The sequence below is a fragment of the Ictalurus furcatus genome, chromosome 25 (genome assembly GCF_023375685.1).
Source record: "Ictalurus furcatus strain D&B chromosome 25, Billie_1.0, whole genome shotgun sequence".
NCBI lineage: Eukaryota > Metazoa > Chordata > Actinopteri > Siluriformes > Ictaluridae > Ictalurus > Ictalurus furcatus.
Genome location: NC_071279.1, coordinates 663,399 through 679,571, shown reverse-complemented (window position 1 = coordinate 679,571; position 16,173 = coordinate 663,399). Strand labels below are relative to the sequence as shown.

Here is a 16,173-nt window from a genome sequence, read left to right as displayed (position 1 = left end):
CTTGGTTAAGATTTCTTAAATTCATGGTCCTGATTTGCCCATCAATAAATCTGAGACCTACTGATGCGTTTTATTTCAGTCCATAGGAAACGTTATATGAACCGAAATGTGTACACTACAACTTCAGTAGTTTGCAAGCATGCCTTTATTGCAGAATGCAATACTGTGATTTCAGTAATTGCAGCAATGCGGTATATCAGGCTGTCTATCGGGTTCTGTTAACATTAAGATGGACTAGCCCTCCTGCCTTTAATTAATGAATCCAGTGAAGAACATCTCAATCAAACATTATCCTCGATCTGCACGATCTGTGCAGCATCCAGACCCTGTGTTCTTCTCCGGAGACTTCTCAAACCCAGTAGGACATTTGGCAGCATCCTTCAGACAGCTGGAAGTATTAGAAGTTAAAGCCCTTGCTGAGTGAAACCTAAAGACCTTGTTATATATAAATGAAAATATGTCCTACCACTTTAGATTTGCCACAGATATGTAAGGTTTTTAAGATAAATTGACCTCAGAATATCAAGCACTTGACTGCATTTTAGTGGATAAGGTGTTGGGCTACTGGGTTACGGATTGGGGGGTCATGAGTTCAAATCCAACCAAGCTGCCACTATTGGAGCAAATAATCCAAGTATTTATTTTTTAATGTAGAGCTTAATGGTGTGGCTCACTAATCTTTACTGCATGTCATGACCATCCATGATAGCAGTTATTGTAGGAAGAAAAAACTCAGGCCACTGCAGACCTATTGATGATCATCTGAATCAATTTGAGGATTTTATGAGTCTCAGTGTTGAGTCAGTAAGGTTTTTTGATCAACCCACTCTTTTATTACTTAATTTGCGGCAGAATATCACTGTGAGTGACCTTAGTATTTGTCATAGTACACACTGAGTTAGCAATTTACTAGATCGATAAGATAGGAATTGGAGTCAAAAAGGAGTACTTTTTTTTTTGTAAGGGTTTTTTTTATATTTCCGCAACTGAAAACGATGACTCAGACATGACCGTGTTCAAAGAGAAAATCAATCCTCCCCACTTCTGTGGTTGTGTACAGTGTACCTTTAGATATAATTGGATGGTATTTTTCAAATGGTAATACAGAATAATTGATTATAAGAGAACCATTTGGTCTGGTGTCCATCTGTCAACCTTAGAAATACTGCAGGGAGTTCGGCTTCATCCTTCAAAGAGCAAGACCATGGCTGCTAAAAGTAAAATTCCTGCTGAGAGAAGCTGTAAGACTTCATGTGTAGTGCAGGAAGCTCTCCTGGCCTTTGCTCTTGTGCAATAACACTTTCCAGGAAGGCATAATACAACTGCAAAGGAGAAAAATCTACAGGGGTTGCCTTTTATTTTAATTTAATATTTCAGCATCACCTCACTCACTGACACTGAGTGGGTTTTTTTAGTGTGTTTGTATCATCTGGAAAATACCGGATCACTGTTGTATCACTGTTTGTATAAATGCATAAATGGGCCTCATCTTATTATTTGAATATGTTCAGTGGCCTAACTACCAAGATCAGATCATAACAAATGCTGCTCATATTCCCATTAGATGGAAGAGAGATTTCTCTCCCCAGGATTTAGGATGTTTAAGCAGTGGTGGACTGAAAATAAGCTTATTTTGGGGCTGTTATTTTGTGTTTTAGAAGCTATGACAACCTTTTAGTATAATTCTAGCCAACTGGCTATTTATAACGTCATGATCTTACAGAATCTTGATATCTTACAATATTTGCTGAAATTAACTAGCTTGTTAGGTTTGGTTAACAAACTCCACTGACAGCCCCTTGTTGTAAAGCCATTTAATTAGCTTTATTAACAATTTTCCAAATGTACTTAATCATCAAAATATGCTTACCAAAACCAGTCAAAATTTAAATAAAAAAAATTAAGAAGAGACTCCCAGGTAGGCTCAGTTAATATCAGAGGGTTCAGAACACTTGCACGACTATCGGACGTTCCAGATTTATATGTCGGTTGGTTCATTTGCCATTTTTATTATGACAAAGAAGAAACTGGCATATTTGTGAGTGATCCAGCGACGGCAGGGCTGATACGGTCGGCACACCCCACAGTTTGAATACCTCTGCCTTAAACCCACTTGCCGAAGTAGCACAGCGTAACTGTAAGTTTCAATAACAACATCGAATTTAGAAATGCATAACACAGAAGCATGTTATCTTGCACTGTTATGTGAAGCGAACCTGGTCTGTATACTGCTTTGCAGTTATTATGACCGGGAAATAGTCAAAATAGCTTTTTCTCAGCTGGCACAGGTGGTTCCAACAGTAATAATTTAGACATATCTTTTTCAACCACAATCTTTTCCTTCCTTTTCCCTGTCCCTTGATCTGTTGAAAATGTAGTCCAGAGTTAAAAGTGTGAACATGACACTGATAAATGAGAAATGTGTGATCACGTTGAGCTAACAGATGGATTTCTTACCAGCATGTGAATCTGAGCTGTATTTTCTGTAACTGATGTTGATGATGCATAAGGATCTGCTACAGATCAGAGTTAATGGCAGGAAATGTTCCATTTAAACATGCTTCACCAAAGATGCATGGGATTAGTCTGTCATTAGGCTCAAATCAAATTAACATAATGTACCCTTTGCTTAATCAAATATGAATAACCAGTGCAAGAAATATTTTCTGACTTTATTCTGGAAATGCCTTTACTAGACAATGAATTATACATTTTTTTTTTTTATTATTTTTTTTTTTTTAGAAATATTGAGTTTCTCATTTGATCTCAAAGCCTCTTAATTGTTTGTATGCAAAGGATTGCGTTTTTTTGTTTGTTTGTTTGTTTTGTTTTGTTTTGTTTTGTTTCATCTTGATGGGAAAAGTCTGAAGCTATTTAATCGAAAAATCTAAATCCATATTTTCAACATGAGCTGACATTCATATTCACAATCACCCTCTTATCAACAATCCTTTATTTGCCGAGCTTTCAAGAAAGAACAGGCTTTGAATAATCTCACATTTTGCCACCTGGATGCACTTGGTGTCTCAAAATCAATTCTGAGCCTCTTAATCCCTGTAATCAAATTCATTAGAAAACAATAAATCCCCTTTGCTGAGCATTCGTCATGCCGAAACCTTTTATTTAATCGCATGTTGGATGTCTGAAGGCCTTTTGGGTCACTGTGTAATTTCATTGTTCTAGATATTGTACCAATTTCAGGTGTGTCAGGTGGCAATTATTGTCACATAATCAATAATACAATTTGAGGGCAGGGGACAAAATCCTTCATTGTTATGAGATTCTGAATGCAGTGAAAACCAACTGAGGGACGTTTTATTTCACTCAGTCACTGTTATGATTATATATATATATATATATATATATATACAGTGAGGGAAATAAGTATTTGACCCCTCTGCAAAACATGACTTAGTACTTGGTTTAAAAACCCTTGTTGGCAATCACAGAGGTCAGACGTTTCTTGTAGTTGGCCACCAGGTTTGCACACATCTCAGGAGGGATTTTGTCCCACTCCTCTTTGCAGATCTTCTCCAAATCATTAAGGTTTCGAGGCTGACGTTTGGCAACTCGAACCTTCAGCTCTCTCCACAGATTTTCTATGGGATTAAGGTCTGGAGACTGCCTAGGTCACTCCAGGACCTTAATGTGCTTCTTCTTGAGCCACTCCTTTGTTGCCTTGGCCATGTGTTTTGGGTCATTGTCATGCTGGAATATCCATCCACGACCCATTTTCAATGCCCTGTCTGAGGGAAGGAGGTTTTCACCCAAGATTTGACGGTACATGGCCCCGTCCATCGTCCCTTTGATGCGGTCAAGTTGTCCTGTCCCCTTAGCAGAAAAAAAACCCCAAAGCATAATGTTTCCACCTCCATGTTTGACGGTGGGGATGGTGTTCCAGGGGTCATAGGCAGCATTCCTCCTCCTCCAAACACGGCGAGTTGAGTTGATGCCAAAGAGCTCCATTTTGGTCTCATCTGACCTCAACGCTTTCACCCAGTTGTCCTCAGAATCATTCAGATGTTCATTGGCAAACTTCAGACGGGGATGTATATGTGTTTTCTTGAGCAGCGGACCTTGCGCGTGCTGCAGGATTTCAGTCCTTCACGGCGTAGTGTGTTACCAATTGTTTTCTTGGTGACTATGGTCCCAGCTGCCTTGAGATCATTGACAAGATCCTCCCGTGTAGTTCTGGGCTGATTCCTCACTGTTCTCATGATCAATGCAACTCCACGAGGTGAGATCTTGCATGGAGCCCCAGGCCGAGGGAGATCGACAGTTCTTTTGTGCTTCTTCCATTTGCGAATAATCGCACCAACTGTTGTCCCCTTCTCACCAAGCTGCTTGGCAATGGTCTTGTAGCCCATTCCAGACTTGTGTAGGTCTACAATCTTGTCCCTGACATCCTTGGAGAGCTCTTTGGTCTTGGCCATGGTGGAGAGTTTGGAATATGACTGATTGATTGCTTCTGTGGACAGGTGTCTTTTATACAGGTAACAAACTGATATTAGGAGCACTCCCTTTAAGAGTGTGCTCCTAATCTCAGCTCGTTACCTGTATAAAAGACACCTGGGAGCCAGAAATCTTTCTGATTGAGAGGGGGTCAAATACTTTTTTCCCTCATTAAAATGCAAATTAATTTATAAAATTTTTGACATGCATTTTTCTGGATTTTTTTGTTGTTATTCTGTCTCTCACTGTTCAAATACAACTACCATTAAAATTATAGACTGATCATTTCTTTGTCAGTGGGCAAACGTACAAAATCAGCAGGGGATCAAATACTTTTTTCCCTCACTGTATATATATATACACTGAGGTGATCTTGAGACACTAGTTAATCAACTCATGATCACATATCTAACACTAACTGCACTTGGTGCAATCTCTATGCTCATGAATCTTTTCTCTCCTCTATTCTATAGTGCAACAACACCGTAGAGACATTTACAACCTATTAGATGCACAGAGCACACATGCATAACAAAGAAATGTGATTATATGTCATGAATCTACACAAAATAGCTTATAATACTGCAGTATTGAGAAAAGTCTGTATAATTTGCATTTATTGCAATTATTTACACATAAAACACGTTAAAGTTGCCAACAGAATTCACATAATTAGTTGGATGGTGTTCACCTGTGTGCAGTTAAAATGTCACATGATCTCAATATAAATGGGTTCGCAGTAGACCCCAGAGTTTAACAGGGAGCATCCCTAAACAGCATAGCATCAGGAAGGCCAAGGACAGGACAAAGTTATAGAAAAGTATCAATTAAATCATTAAAGATCATTACATCCATAACGGTCACAATCGAGAATGTAACTCCAAAACACTGTGTTATAATTGATCGCAAGCATTGACGGTCCAGTAACAAATAAAAGAGTCTACAGTCAAAAAACCTGATGCATGCTGCTCTAAAATGGTAAATCTCCTCAATAGATCGTGAGTTCTTGAAGCAAGCTAGTGTTTTCAAAAACATTGTCACTTAACCAGGAGTTCAGGAGCTAGGGAGAGTTTGGGAAAGAAGCTGGAGATACTGGAGATAGAATTGAGGAGAGATTTAAATGATACAATTTCTTGCAAAGCTGAACAATGGACCGTCTCAGTTTAAAATTCTGTGTTCCTGAATAAAACCGTTTTTACCAATAAAGTTAGACTGTTTTGGGTTTTTTTTTTTTTAATCCTTATTCTATTAATAACTTTTGCCATTTACTTTCACATGAATTATTGTTCTGAGTGCATTTTAAGATTACCTAGATCACTACACTTCATCCAGGGAAAACACAGACTCTTGCATATCAAAAGTCCCTTCATTTCATCAGCTGTATGAGGGGTCACTGATTCATACATAGAAGAGTAATTCTCAAGTGTCATAGATGAAAAATCTTCTTCTGCTTCACCCTTGATTTTAGAGACATGGGTGCGTCATTTTTCTTCTGTTTACCTTCCTTAAGATAGGGAATTACAGTGCTGCATAAATGCTTCTCCTCTATCCCTTCTTTTCTTCTGTGTGATAGTTCCTGTCAGCTCAGTGATCTTCGAATTTAGTGCAATAAATAGGTTGAACATGGGCTGACAGTACTGGGGCATTGTGTGAAGAATATTTTATTTGGTTAAAACACTAAGGTAATATGACATTTCTCTCTTCTCGTTTGTCAAGGTTAGCGATCCGTCCTACAGTGCAGGTGGGAGGTAATTGGGATTTAATTGACAGTCCTTGAAGACAAGCCAGAACCTATGGCACAGCAGCAGTACAATACAGGTAAACATCTAGAGCCCTTTCTTTCCTTGTAATATTGCATTTCTCTAAAACAGCAGTGCAGACTTTGGTTTATTTTCTTTATGCTGATAGGACACCAATTAGCTCATTAGCAGTATATTTACAGGCCAATTTCTCAAGCCAAACACTTGTGCTTTCATCTCAGAATTATGTTACTTAAGAACTTTCAACATGCAAAATGCCTTCACTATCTTCAACAAAGTCAAACATTTCTCAAAGCTCTAAATAAATGCCATCACATTATAACAACCATGACAAAAATAAATATATATATATTTTTTATATATATATCTTTTTTTTATATCTTTATATCTTTTTTTTATATCCAGGGTCTTTATATCATACCCTGGCATATATTCTACATAACATTTTCCTATCAAGTCAAACACAGAATACCATCTAATCACTAAATAATTTGAACTTGCATAAAATTGCAAATCTTAAAATATTCAATCTACACCAGATCCTTATATGGCTCTGACAGATCCTTTTGGGCCTGTATTTGATCCTAAGTATATATACTTTTTAAATTTACTCTAATATTTCTTGAAATCCTTTACTGCAGTGATGATCCACTGCAGTGAGGGTGGATTATGGGAACATTTCCAGGTTTTATAAGCACGAGAGGCTTACCGGTTCTATTTCAGCACTTCCAACAGAGCAGAATCCGAACAGTCTTGTTATTTCTAAAAGTCCAGTTCTTGAGGTTTCATGGGCACCAAATTCGCCCTGCTGTTTTACAACCCCAATTCCGAAAAAGTTGGGACACTGTGTGAAATGTAAATAAAACCAGAACGCAGTCATTTGCAAATCTCATAAACCCATATGTTATTCACGATATAACATAGAAAACATGTCAAATGTAAATGTACCATTTTAAGGATAAAATAAGGTCATTTCAAATTCAAAATTACAGTATTTTTTTCCTTAAAATTGTACGTTTCCTCAGTTTAAACATTTGACATGTTTTCTATGTTCTTATGTGAATAACATATGGGTTTATGAGATTTACAAATCATTGCATTTTGCATTTATTCACATTTTACACCATGTTCCAGCTTTTTTGGAATTGTGGTTGTAAAACACATCCCTCAGGAAGCAGTTTATTGAAACCTGAACTAGGCTTTTCTCTTCTTCTTTTTTTCCTTTTTTCCTCTGTTTCTGGAGGGTTGCAGGGGACAACTTGATCACTTCAAATCCTGCTTATCTGGAGCCTAAGAAGTCAAGCTATTAAATGGAGGAACCTGATCCTTTCGTTTGTGCTTTAGAGGTCAGACATCAGCAGGCTAGTGAGAACAGTTGGCTAGCAAAGCCTTTAATATTGATCTAAAACACAGATCCAACAATATGGTCAGCAAAACTTTACAGAAAGCAGTATTTTTATGCCATGCTAATGAAAATGTTAGTTTAATCCTAGCAAGTGAGAGGTGAAGTCATTAGGCATGTACACTTTGAATTCAGATTGCTGTGGAAACTAATTATGGTCTGTGGTCATTAAGACAGCACAGTACACTCTAATTAGACCGAGTTTCACCTGTCAGTTTTAGTGCTGACTTCTGACATAGCCGTAATTAATACCTACTGCAGAGTCTTAAAGCAGTTCAAAGATTTGGTTGAGGAAAGAGAAAGGTTATTTAAGCTTCATAAATTAGATGTGCAGATAAAAACCCCAGTAATTTTACCAAAACAGGTTTGCAGCCAACAGGAACCATTTCCATAGAATGACATGATAGAAGAAAATAGATAGAATGACATTATGGAAGAAAATGTCTGGTTAAAATGAACGTCTGTTGAAAGTAGTCGCATTTTTAAGACACCAGGATGCGGTGAAAATTGTGAACGTCTATGGAAATGATTAACGTTTCCTCTTAAACGGCATGATGAGTTCGCGGATGTTTGTTAGCTAGCTAGCATTATCAGTGGAATTGGTTTACATTAGGAATGTGACTTAATAATCCTCTCAGAAATGTTCTTGTTAGCATATAGCCATTATTTTTGCGTAGATGTGTTAGGGCAGGAGTGTTTCAATAATGTCTAGCTCACCCTCTAAAAACCAAGTACTTACATTTCATTAAGAAAAAAACAAAAAAAAAAACATAAAAAATGTGGACTGATAAAGCAACTGAAAATGCAGTCTCATGTGGTTAAAATTTGTTTTCTGTAAATTGCAGTGCAGCTTAAAAGATGGAGACTGTTTAAAATAATAATAATAATAATAATAATAATAAAGTTTAGACATTATACACATATCTCTTTTAATAATAGACATAACTGGTCCAAACACTTTCTCAGTTTAGTTTCGTCTGAGTTCAGGGTGTTAGTTTCTCAGAGTGGAATCGCTAATAAAATGCCTCCTCTATGATAAAACATTTGGATTCAGACATTTATAGAAACCTGGCAGATTACTTGCTTGTTTTTGTTTTTTTGTTTTTTTTCTTGTCTCCAGCACTTTTTAAAAATATAGTTCCCCCCAAACTGAGGCTGAATTGATGGATGGATAAATGGAAATATGAGTACACACTGAATATAGAAACGTTTACAACCCGCGTGCTGTTGGCTGTGAAGAAAAATACTAAATATATCTTTCAAACCGGTATACCGCACGGTACAATTAACAAATGAACATCCTACTGTGCGTAGTGATCAGTATAAAAATGATGACCAGGTCCAGTTCACCTTGATTTGGAATGAAGATGGTAAGAGGAATACATCTTAGAGACTTAAACTTTTAGAGCGTTCATTATTGGGGTAAAAATGGCGGGAGTTTCAGTCGTGAAGACCGCTTAGCTCGCTCATTGTTTTAAGAGAATCAGTGACTAAAGTGACATCTATGCGACATCAGTAGGGTTGAAAATTGTGCTCGAACAAACACGTTCGGTGACTGTGATGCTCATGCATTAGTGAGATATTTAAAGAAAGACAGAAGAGCTGCTGCTGTTCAGGTGACTGAATGTCGATGCAGGATCACCTCGTCCTCCTGTCAGCTAGTGTCAACAATAACGTGGCACAACACATTACTAAAACATCTTCCTTTAATCTATCACCCATCTGTAAGTAGACCTAATTAAAATGCCTGTCAGGTTCTGAGTAAAATGTAGCTAATTTATATGAAATGAAATATGGAACAAGGGGGAAAAAAAAATCTTAATTTGATGTGTGTCTTTAAAATGCGTATATAGACAAAGGGGAATGAAGTAGCGGGTGCTGTGATGTGGAAGAATGATTTCATCCGAAGTCATTGTCGGCTACTGCCGGATATGACCCTTACTCGAGTAAACAAGTGGCTCTAACGGAAGGATGTTTGATCTTGGACCTTTTAGAAGTCACTTTGAAGCCGTTCTGATGTAGCATCTGATGTAGCATTTCATCTCCAGTTTTAAGATGAATATGCTCTGATGTTCCCTTTCCTTATTTCGTTTTTTTTGTTGTTGTTTGAGAGAGACCGAGAGAGAGAAGAAAAGGGGATGAAACGCATCAAAAGCGATCCTTCATAAAATATCGGCAAATGCTGAAGTAATCCATAGCACAGTTCCAGTAAAACTTCCCTCTTTAAAAGTAATTGCAGATCGATTTTGGTTTAAAAGCGGGGCATTTAGTGTAATGCAGAAAAAGTCACTTACACACGGGTGGAAATGGATGAGTGTGCACTAACAGAGCGCATCCACAAGCCCTGTTGTTCTAATAACGCTCTCTCGATAATGAATCTGTGGAAAACTTTCAATGCATCTTTTTAATTCTTGACAACCATTGGAAATTAGACTGCTGTGAAAGAGTAGTGCTGTCTTCCCACTTCCATGAGCTTTAGTCTCTTCCACTAAGGGTCAACCCTGGTGCTCATACTTGATCCGTGTGTTCCTGGTCCTTTCCTTTGAACAGGACTTGGGTAGAAACTCATACTTGGGCTAAAATTCCTTGTTGGAGAAGTCCCTACTGTTAGAATCTGTCTTGTTGATTATCGTCCTTCATTTTATATGCTTAGTGTTGGTAAGCCATGGTGGGTCAGTGGTTAGTACAATACACCCAGAACCAGAAGATCATCAGTTCGAGTACCACGAGGTTGACTGTGGTGAAATTGAGGTTGGAAGGTTGTCAATGCCCCAGACATTTCATGGTTGTGTTTTAACCCTTAACTGCTCTGGTGTGACCCAGAGACCAGCTCTGACAATGGAAGGACAAGAATAACTGCCCCATGGTTTGGGGTTCCTAAGCTAAAATTTCCGGGCAGTAACAGTATAGTCATATCTACCAATGTTAGTTTCTCAGAGGTCCGTCTGCAGTAAAATGTCTCCTCTATGATAAAATTCTTGTACCCAGACATGTATAGAAACCTTAGGCTAAAGTCTAAAGCCTAAAATATCTGGGTTATGTCTTTGGACTAAAGATTCTCCATGAAAACATGACAGTCTCGTTTGCAAGTCCCAGGAGGTTGACAAGACTGAGCCGCGCTCAAGAGACAGCTTGTTCACTTCGACCAATGGTTTTTAGTCAAATAACCTCCTAACCTCTGTCAGTGCTAATACCAGAAGTGCCTGGCTGTACTGTCTCGGGTTTTTAATTGGACTTTTATTATAACCTGTTAGGAATTTGAATCGATATCCCGGAACGAGCCCCCAGAAAACGTTTAGGATTTGGGAATAGAGAATCTCCGGGTTATGATTCTTAAGAAGAGAGAAAGAGAAAGTACACAGAAAGACGGCACACTCGCCCCACCACACACTTCCCACACCAAGCGCTTAGGAGAGTTTGCCAAATAACACACAGATACACAAAGTTCAAATGTCGAGGTCTCTGACTTTATTCCAAGATAGGCAGAGTATAATTCATGCTTGACACACAACAGAGGCCATGGGTTAGAGACAACAGAGACCAAACCGTACGTGTGTCAATCTAAAAAACTCTTTTAAAAAATAAATAAATCTACGATCAAAATAGATACAGATCCAAAATTTATGACTGGTTTAGTTTACACACAAATAGTTTTACCACTGTTACGAGTACGACTCAAAAGAAGCAATAATCGACTGTCAAAATTACGTCACCACGGTCACAGGCATTAATAGATGAGTGAAAGATAAATGGATCGCACACACACTGTGCTGAACCTCACCTAGCTGAATGTGAGAAGGCTTTTCGCCACGCTGCAGGCTAATGAGTAATGAAGTTCCCACACACCGTCTCCGGTAAGGTTTACGTGACTTAATACAGTGCTGTATTTTTGAGAAATTTGGCGAGTCATAACGATATCAGCGGGAATTCTGTCACAACAGGTGTGAAATACGACGATATCATGGACAATTCTCAAACAGGTAAGAACAAAAACCTTAATTTAGACAGCATGTAGGAACTTCCTTGCTTATAGAGTCTGAAGATTGGTCTAATCTGGAGTAAACTGTAGTTTCTGTCGCACCTCTAACAGATCACTGTTTAATTAAACTTAATTTTAGAGCTACAAACACTTCTCTAAGGGAAAAAAAAAAAAAGACACTGCAAATTGAACTCTAACCTCCTAAAAAGTGAACCCTTTTTTAAAGAAGTTATAGCAATAATTAATGCTTTACTTGAAGATTCTAATTTTACAATTTACAGAGATAAATTATTATTTAAATATTCCCATTTAAGTCAGATCTCGATATCAAAAAATATATATATTTTTTTATCAAAAAAAGAAATGGAAATTATTAAAGAAATAATTTATATTTATTTTAAATTTTCATTAAGTGAGAAATTTTTTTTGCAATCCTCACTAGGCAACATTTAAATTAATAAAGCCGAAGGAGCATATATAAGATCAAGGGCGAAGTGAATAAAGCGGGTGAAAGGAGCTCAGCATAGGCTATTTTTGTAGATTGGAAAAAAAATAAAATAAACAAGAGCGGAATGCTGTAAAGGAACTGCTCATTAATAATCAACAGTGTACGGACGCTGATAAGGTTTCTAAAGAAATCTTCGATCTCTACAGTAAGCTGTACTTCTTTTACTCATACATAGACGGTGATGTAAGGAATGGGTCCCTAAAGTGGATGAGCGTTTTAAAAATACAATGCAGACATCAGTATGGATGAAGTGGAAAAAGTCATGAAAAGCCTGCTCGCATCCCGCTAGGCGAACTTCAGCACCACAGTGTGTGTGCGATCCATTTATCTTTCACTCATCTATTAATGCCTGTGACCGTGGTGACGTAATTTTGTCAGTCGATTATCGCTTCTTTTGATCCGTACTCATAAAACTAATGGTAAAAACAGTAGGATATTTCTCTGATATTAAATCTCTGTATGTGATGTCTGAAACGTGATGTAATAGAACTCATTAGGGTTGGATGATGGGATTTAGCGTCTGGAGGTATGAATTGACGTACAGATAGCATTGTAAATACATGCCCAATGATGGATGGATAGATTGATGGATGGATGGATGTTTGGATGTATAGATGGATGGATGGATGGATAGATTAATGGATGTATGGATGGATGGATGGATGGATGGATGGATGGATAGATTAATGGATGTATGGACGGATGGATGGATGGATGGATGGATGTTTGGATGTATAGATGGATGGATGGATAGATTAATGGATGTATGGATGGATGGATGTATAGATGGATGGATGGATGGATGGATGGATAGATTAATGGATGTATGGACGGATGGATGGATGGATGGATAGATTAATGGATGGATGGATGGATGTATAAATGGATGGATGTTTGGATGGATGGATGGATGGATAGATTGATGGATGGATGGATGGATGGATGGGTGGATGAATGTATAGATGGGTGGATGTATAGATGGATGGATGGATGTATAGATGGATGGATGGATGGATGGATAGATTAATGGATGTATGGACGGATGGATGGATGTATAGATGGATGGATGGATGGATGGATGGATAGATTAATGGATGTATGGATGGATGTATAGATGGATGGATGGATGGATGGATAGATTAATGGATGTATGGATGGATGTATAGATGGATGGATGGATGGATGGATAGATTAATGGATGTATGGATGGATGGATGTATGGATGGATGGATGGATACATTAATGGATGGATGGATGGATGTATAGATGGATGGATGTTTGGATGGATGGATGGATGGATGGATAGATTGATGGATGGATGTATGGATGGATGGGTGGATGAATGTATAGATGAATGGATGTATAGATGGATGGATAGATTAATGGATGGATGGATGGATGAATGTATAGATGGATGGATGGATGGATGGATGTATGGATGGATGGATGAATGTATAGATGGATGGATGTATAGATAGATGGATGGATGGATGGATGGATGGATGGATGAATGTATAGATGGATGGATGGATGGATGGATGGATGGATGGGTGGATGTATAGATGGATGGATGGATGGATGGATGGATGGGTGGATGTATAGATGTATGGATGAATGTATAGATGGATGGATGGATGTATGGACGGATGGATGGATGTATGGACGGATGGATAAGTATCTGTGCAGTTTGTCCAAGAGGGCCTCCTTTATTCTTCTTTTAAATTCTCTTCACTGTGTAAAGTGTAGACTGTGCCCTTCCCCTTCAGGGTACTGTAGAGCTTTGTCCTGATGAATTAACACTTACAGTACACACAGTGTTTATAGGCTGGAAAATTTCCCACTGTTTAGTAAAATCATACAGAAACTATTTAAAGATTTTAACACAGGTCCAGTACCATTGCCATAATGTACATCATATACGTGAATCATTAACAGATTCAAGCAGAGTGTTGAATCACTGATGCCTTTTTAAAGATGTACTGGATGGCACCTGCCTGACCTACTTTCCTTCAATTGATAATCAGGTCATGGGGAAAGTGTAGGATGCGACTGAGCCGAGTTGACTGGCTGAGTCTCAACCTGTGCCTGTTTTGTATTCATGTCTCTGACTTGCTTGTTTCAATGTGGAAAAGCATGCAGAACATTCCTTTCTCTATCGTTCCTTCCCGTTCGTTCCTTTGTTTTGCGTTGCCGTACTGTGTGAAAGCTTTTTTCTCTTCCTCACAGTAGGAAGTACCTTCTTTGTGCTAAAAATAAGTAACTCTGAGGGTTTATTTCAGCATAAGTGGTGGAACAGTGTGAAAAGTTCAGGGTGTGATAACCGTCCAACCCAAAATGTCCCTTTTCAGTACATTCTTTAAATCCATATTCCATTTCAGACTGTCAGTATTAAAGAAGTAGTGCCAACTAAGGCTGACGGACGATCTCCTCCTGCCACCTCCTGTCGTCTGTGAAAAGTTGACCTCGCTATGTTTTGAAGCGTCTTTTTGAAGAAAAAAAAAAAATTCATTTTACTGTGAAGATTACTTGAAAATCACATTTGCGTGAAAACCACGCTCGGGTGGCTGCATAAAGAAACGTAAAATCATTCTAAATATCAACGCAAAAGCATTGCTGTGTGTAAATGAACAAAAAATGTATCTGCAACTTAAACTTGTGTTATTATAGCCTACGTTTATAGTGCTTTTCGTTCCTTTCATCTTCCATGGTGAAAATTGGAATCATTCTGAATGTGTAATATGGACGCATACGATAGCGCTACTCCTAATGTTCGCTCTGTCTGTGGCAGTATAACATTAGAGGCTAAATATTTGAATGTTTGCATACTGAACCATTTAAGGAATGAAACTGTTCATGTAAACGTTTAAAAGAATTCGACAGCTCTATGATGTATCAGTGTCACTGTATTGATAGTGTCCTATTACTGACTATTTAGTGCAATAAGATGGGGTTTGGGACATAAGCCAAACAAATTATCCTAGCTAGCACTGATTGCTTGAAATGAAAACACTGCCAGAAATGCTGCTTTTTCCTATACTCAGCACTCAGCATTCTTTCTAAATTTCTCAGCGAGGAATTAAACATCGACACTAACTGAAGCCTAACCAATTTAGTAAAGTTTGTGTGTTGGTTTGATTATGAGTTTGTCATAATGAGTGTGTCATTCGAAAAGCTTTCATTTTGCCGTCGTCGCTCTTTTTACGCCCGGTCTTCGTCTAAAAGGGATTAGTTTATTTGAAGCCCTGAGCAGAGTGTGTGGGTTTCTTCACTCCTCTCTCCTAGCTACTGTTTTCCTTGGTGCTAAAATGTGCAGTGCTTCCTAATCCTTGCCAACTGTAATTTGAGTCGCCCTGCAAGCAGTTAAAGAGAGTGGGTGGCAGAACACGGAGGAACACTCGCTCTTCTGCATGTGCTATTCATCCTGGGACAAAAAAGAGTGGGCTTCCCTTATGTATGCTTTTCAAACACACCCACAATCAGACACACTCATGCACACTGTGCTTAATAATAATACATTTGAGTTACGTAACTTTGTCATTGACTGTTAGTAAACCACTTTTCATACCTATAAACACCCGAAAGTGGGGCAGTGCTGTCAAGGAAGCGAGACTGAGCTAGATAGCCAAATGAGTGTTAAAACGATGTATATACACAAATCTAAATATATATATATATATATATATATATATATATATATATATAAACCTATGAATATTCAAATATAAACACATATACTAATATAAACATGTTCATATATGCATTGGGAAAAACTAAATATGTACCTTCCCTCTAACACAAATTCCCATAAGAAACAAACAGATTTGTCTTGGAAAGAATTGTATTGTTCTGTCTCCGGTCTCCAGAAACTTCACTGTTGCTTTTGACCCGTTTCTTGGGTCCGCTTTGAGGAGGATGTTGAGGGAAGCAAAGATGAACCCGAAGGTCAACGTTTCAGAATTGCACAGTTTAATAAATTCTTAGACTTGTCAGTTTTCAAAAATATTAATTATAAATAAACACTTATAATATTTAAAAAAATGATTAGATGCTTCATAAGAACGAGCTGTGTTAT

The 16,173-nt window shown here is 38.0% G+C and overlaps 1 protein-coding gene across 2 annotated transcripts in view; it reads left to right on the top strand.

Moving 5' to 3' along the window:
* The window catches only part of lrfn2b (leucine rich repeat and fibronectin type III domain containing 2b), a 136,630-nt gene that overhangs the window by 93,467 nt on the left and 26,990 nt on the right, over positions 1 to 16,173 (top strand). For both annotated transcript variants that reach the window (XM_053613670.1, XM_053613671.1), the window contains one exon: positions 6,169 to 6,270. The gene's annotated coding sequence lies outside the window, so the exon portion shown is untranslated. The remainder of the gene's footprint in view (positions 1 to 6,168; positions 6,271 to 16,173) is intronic.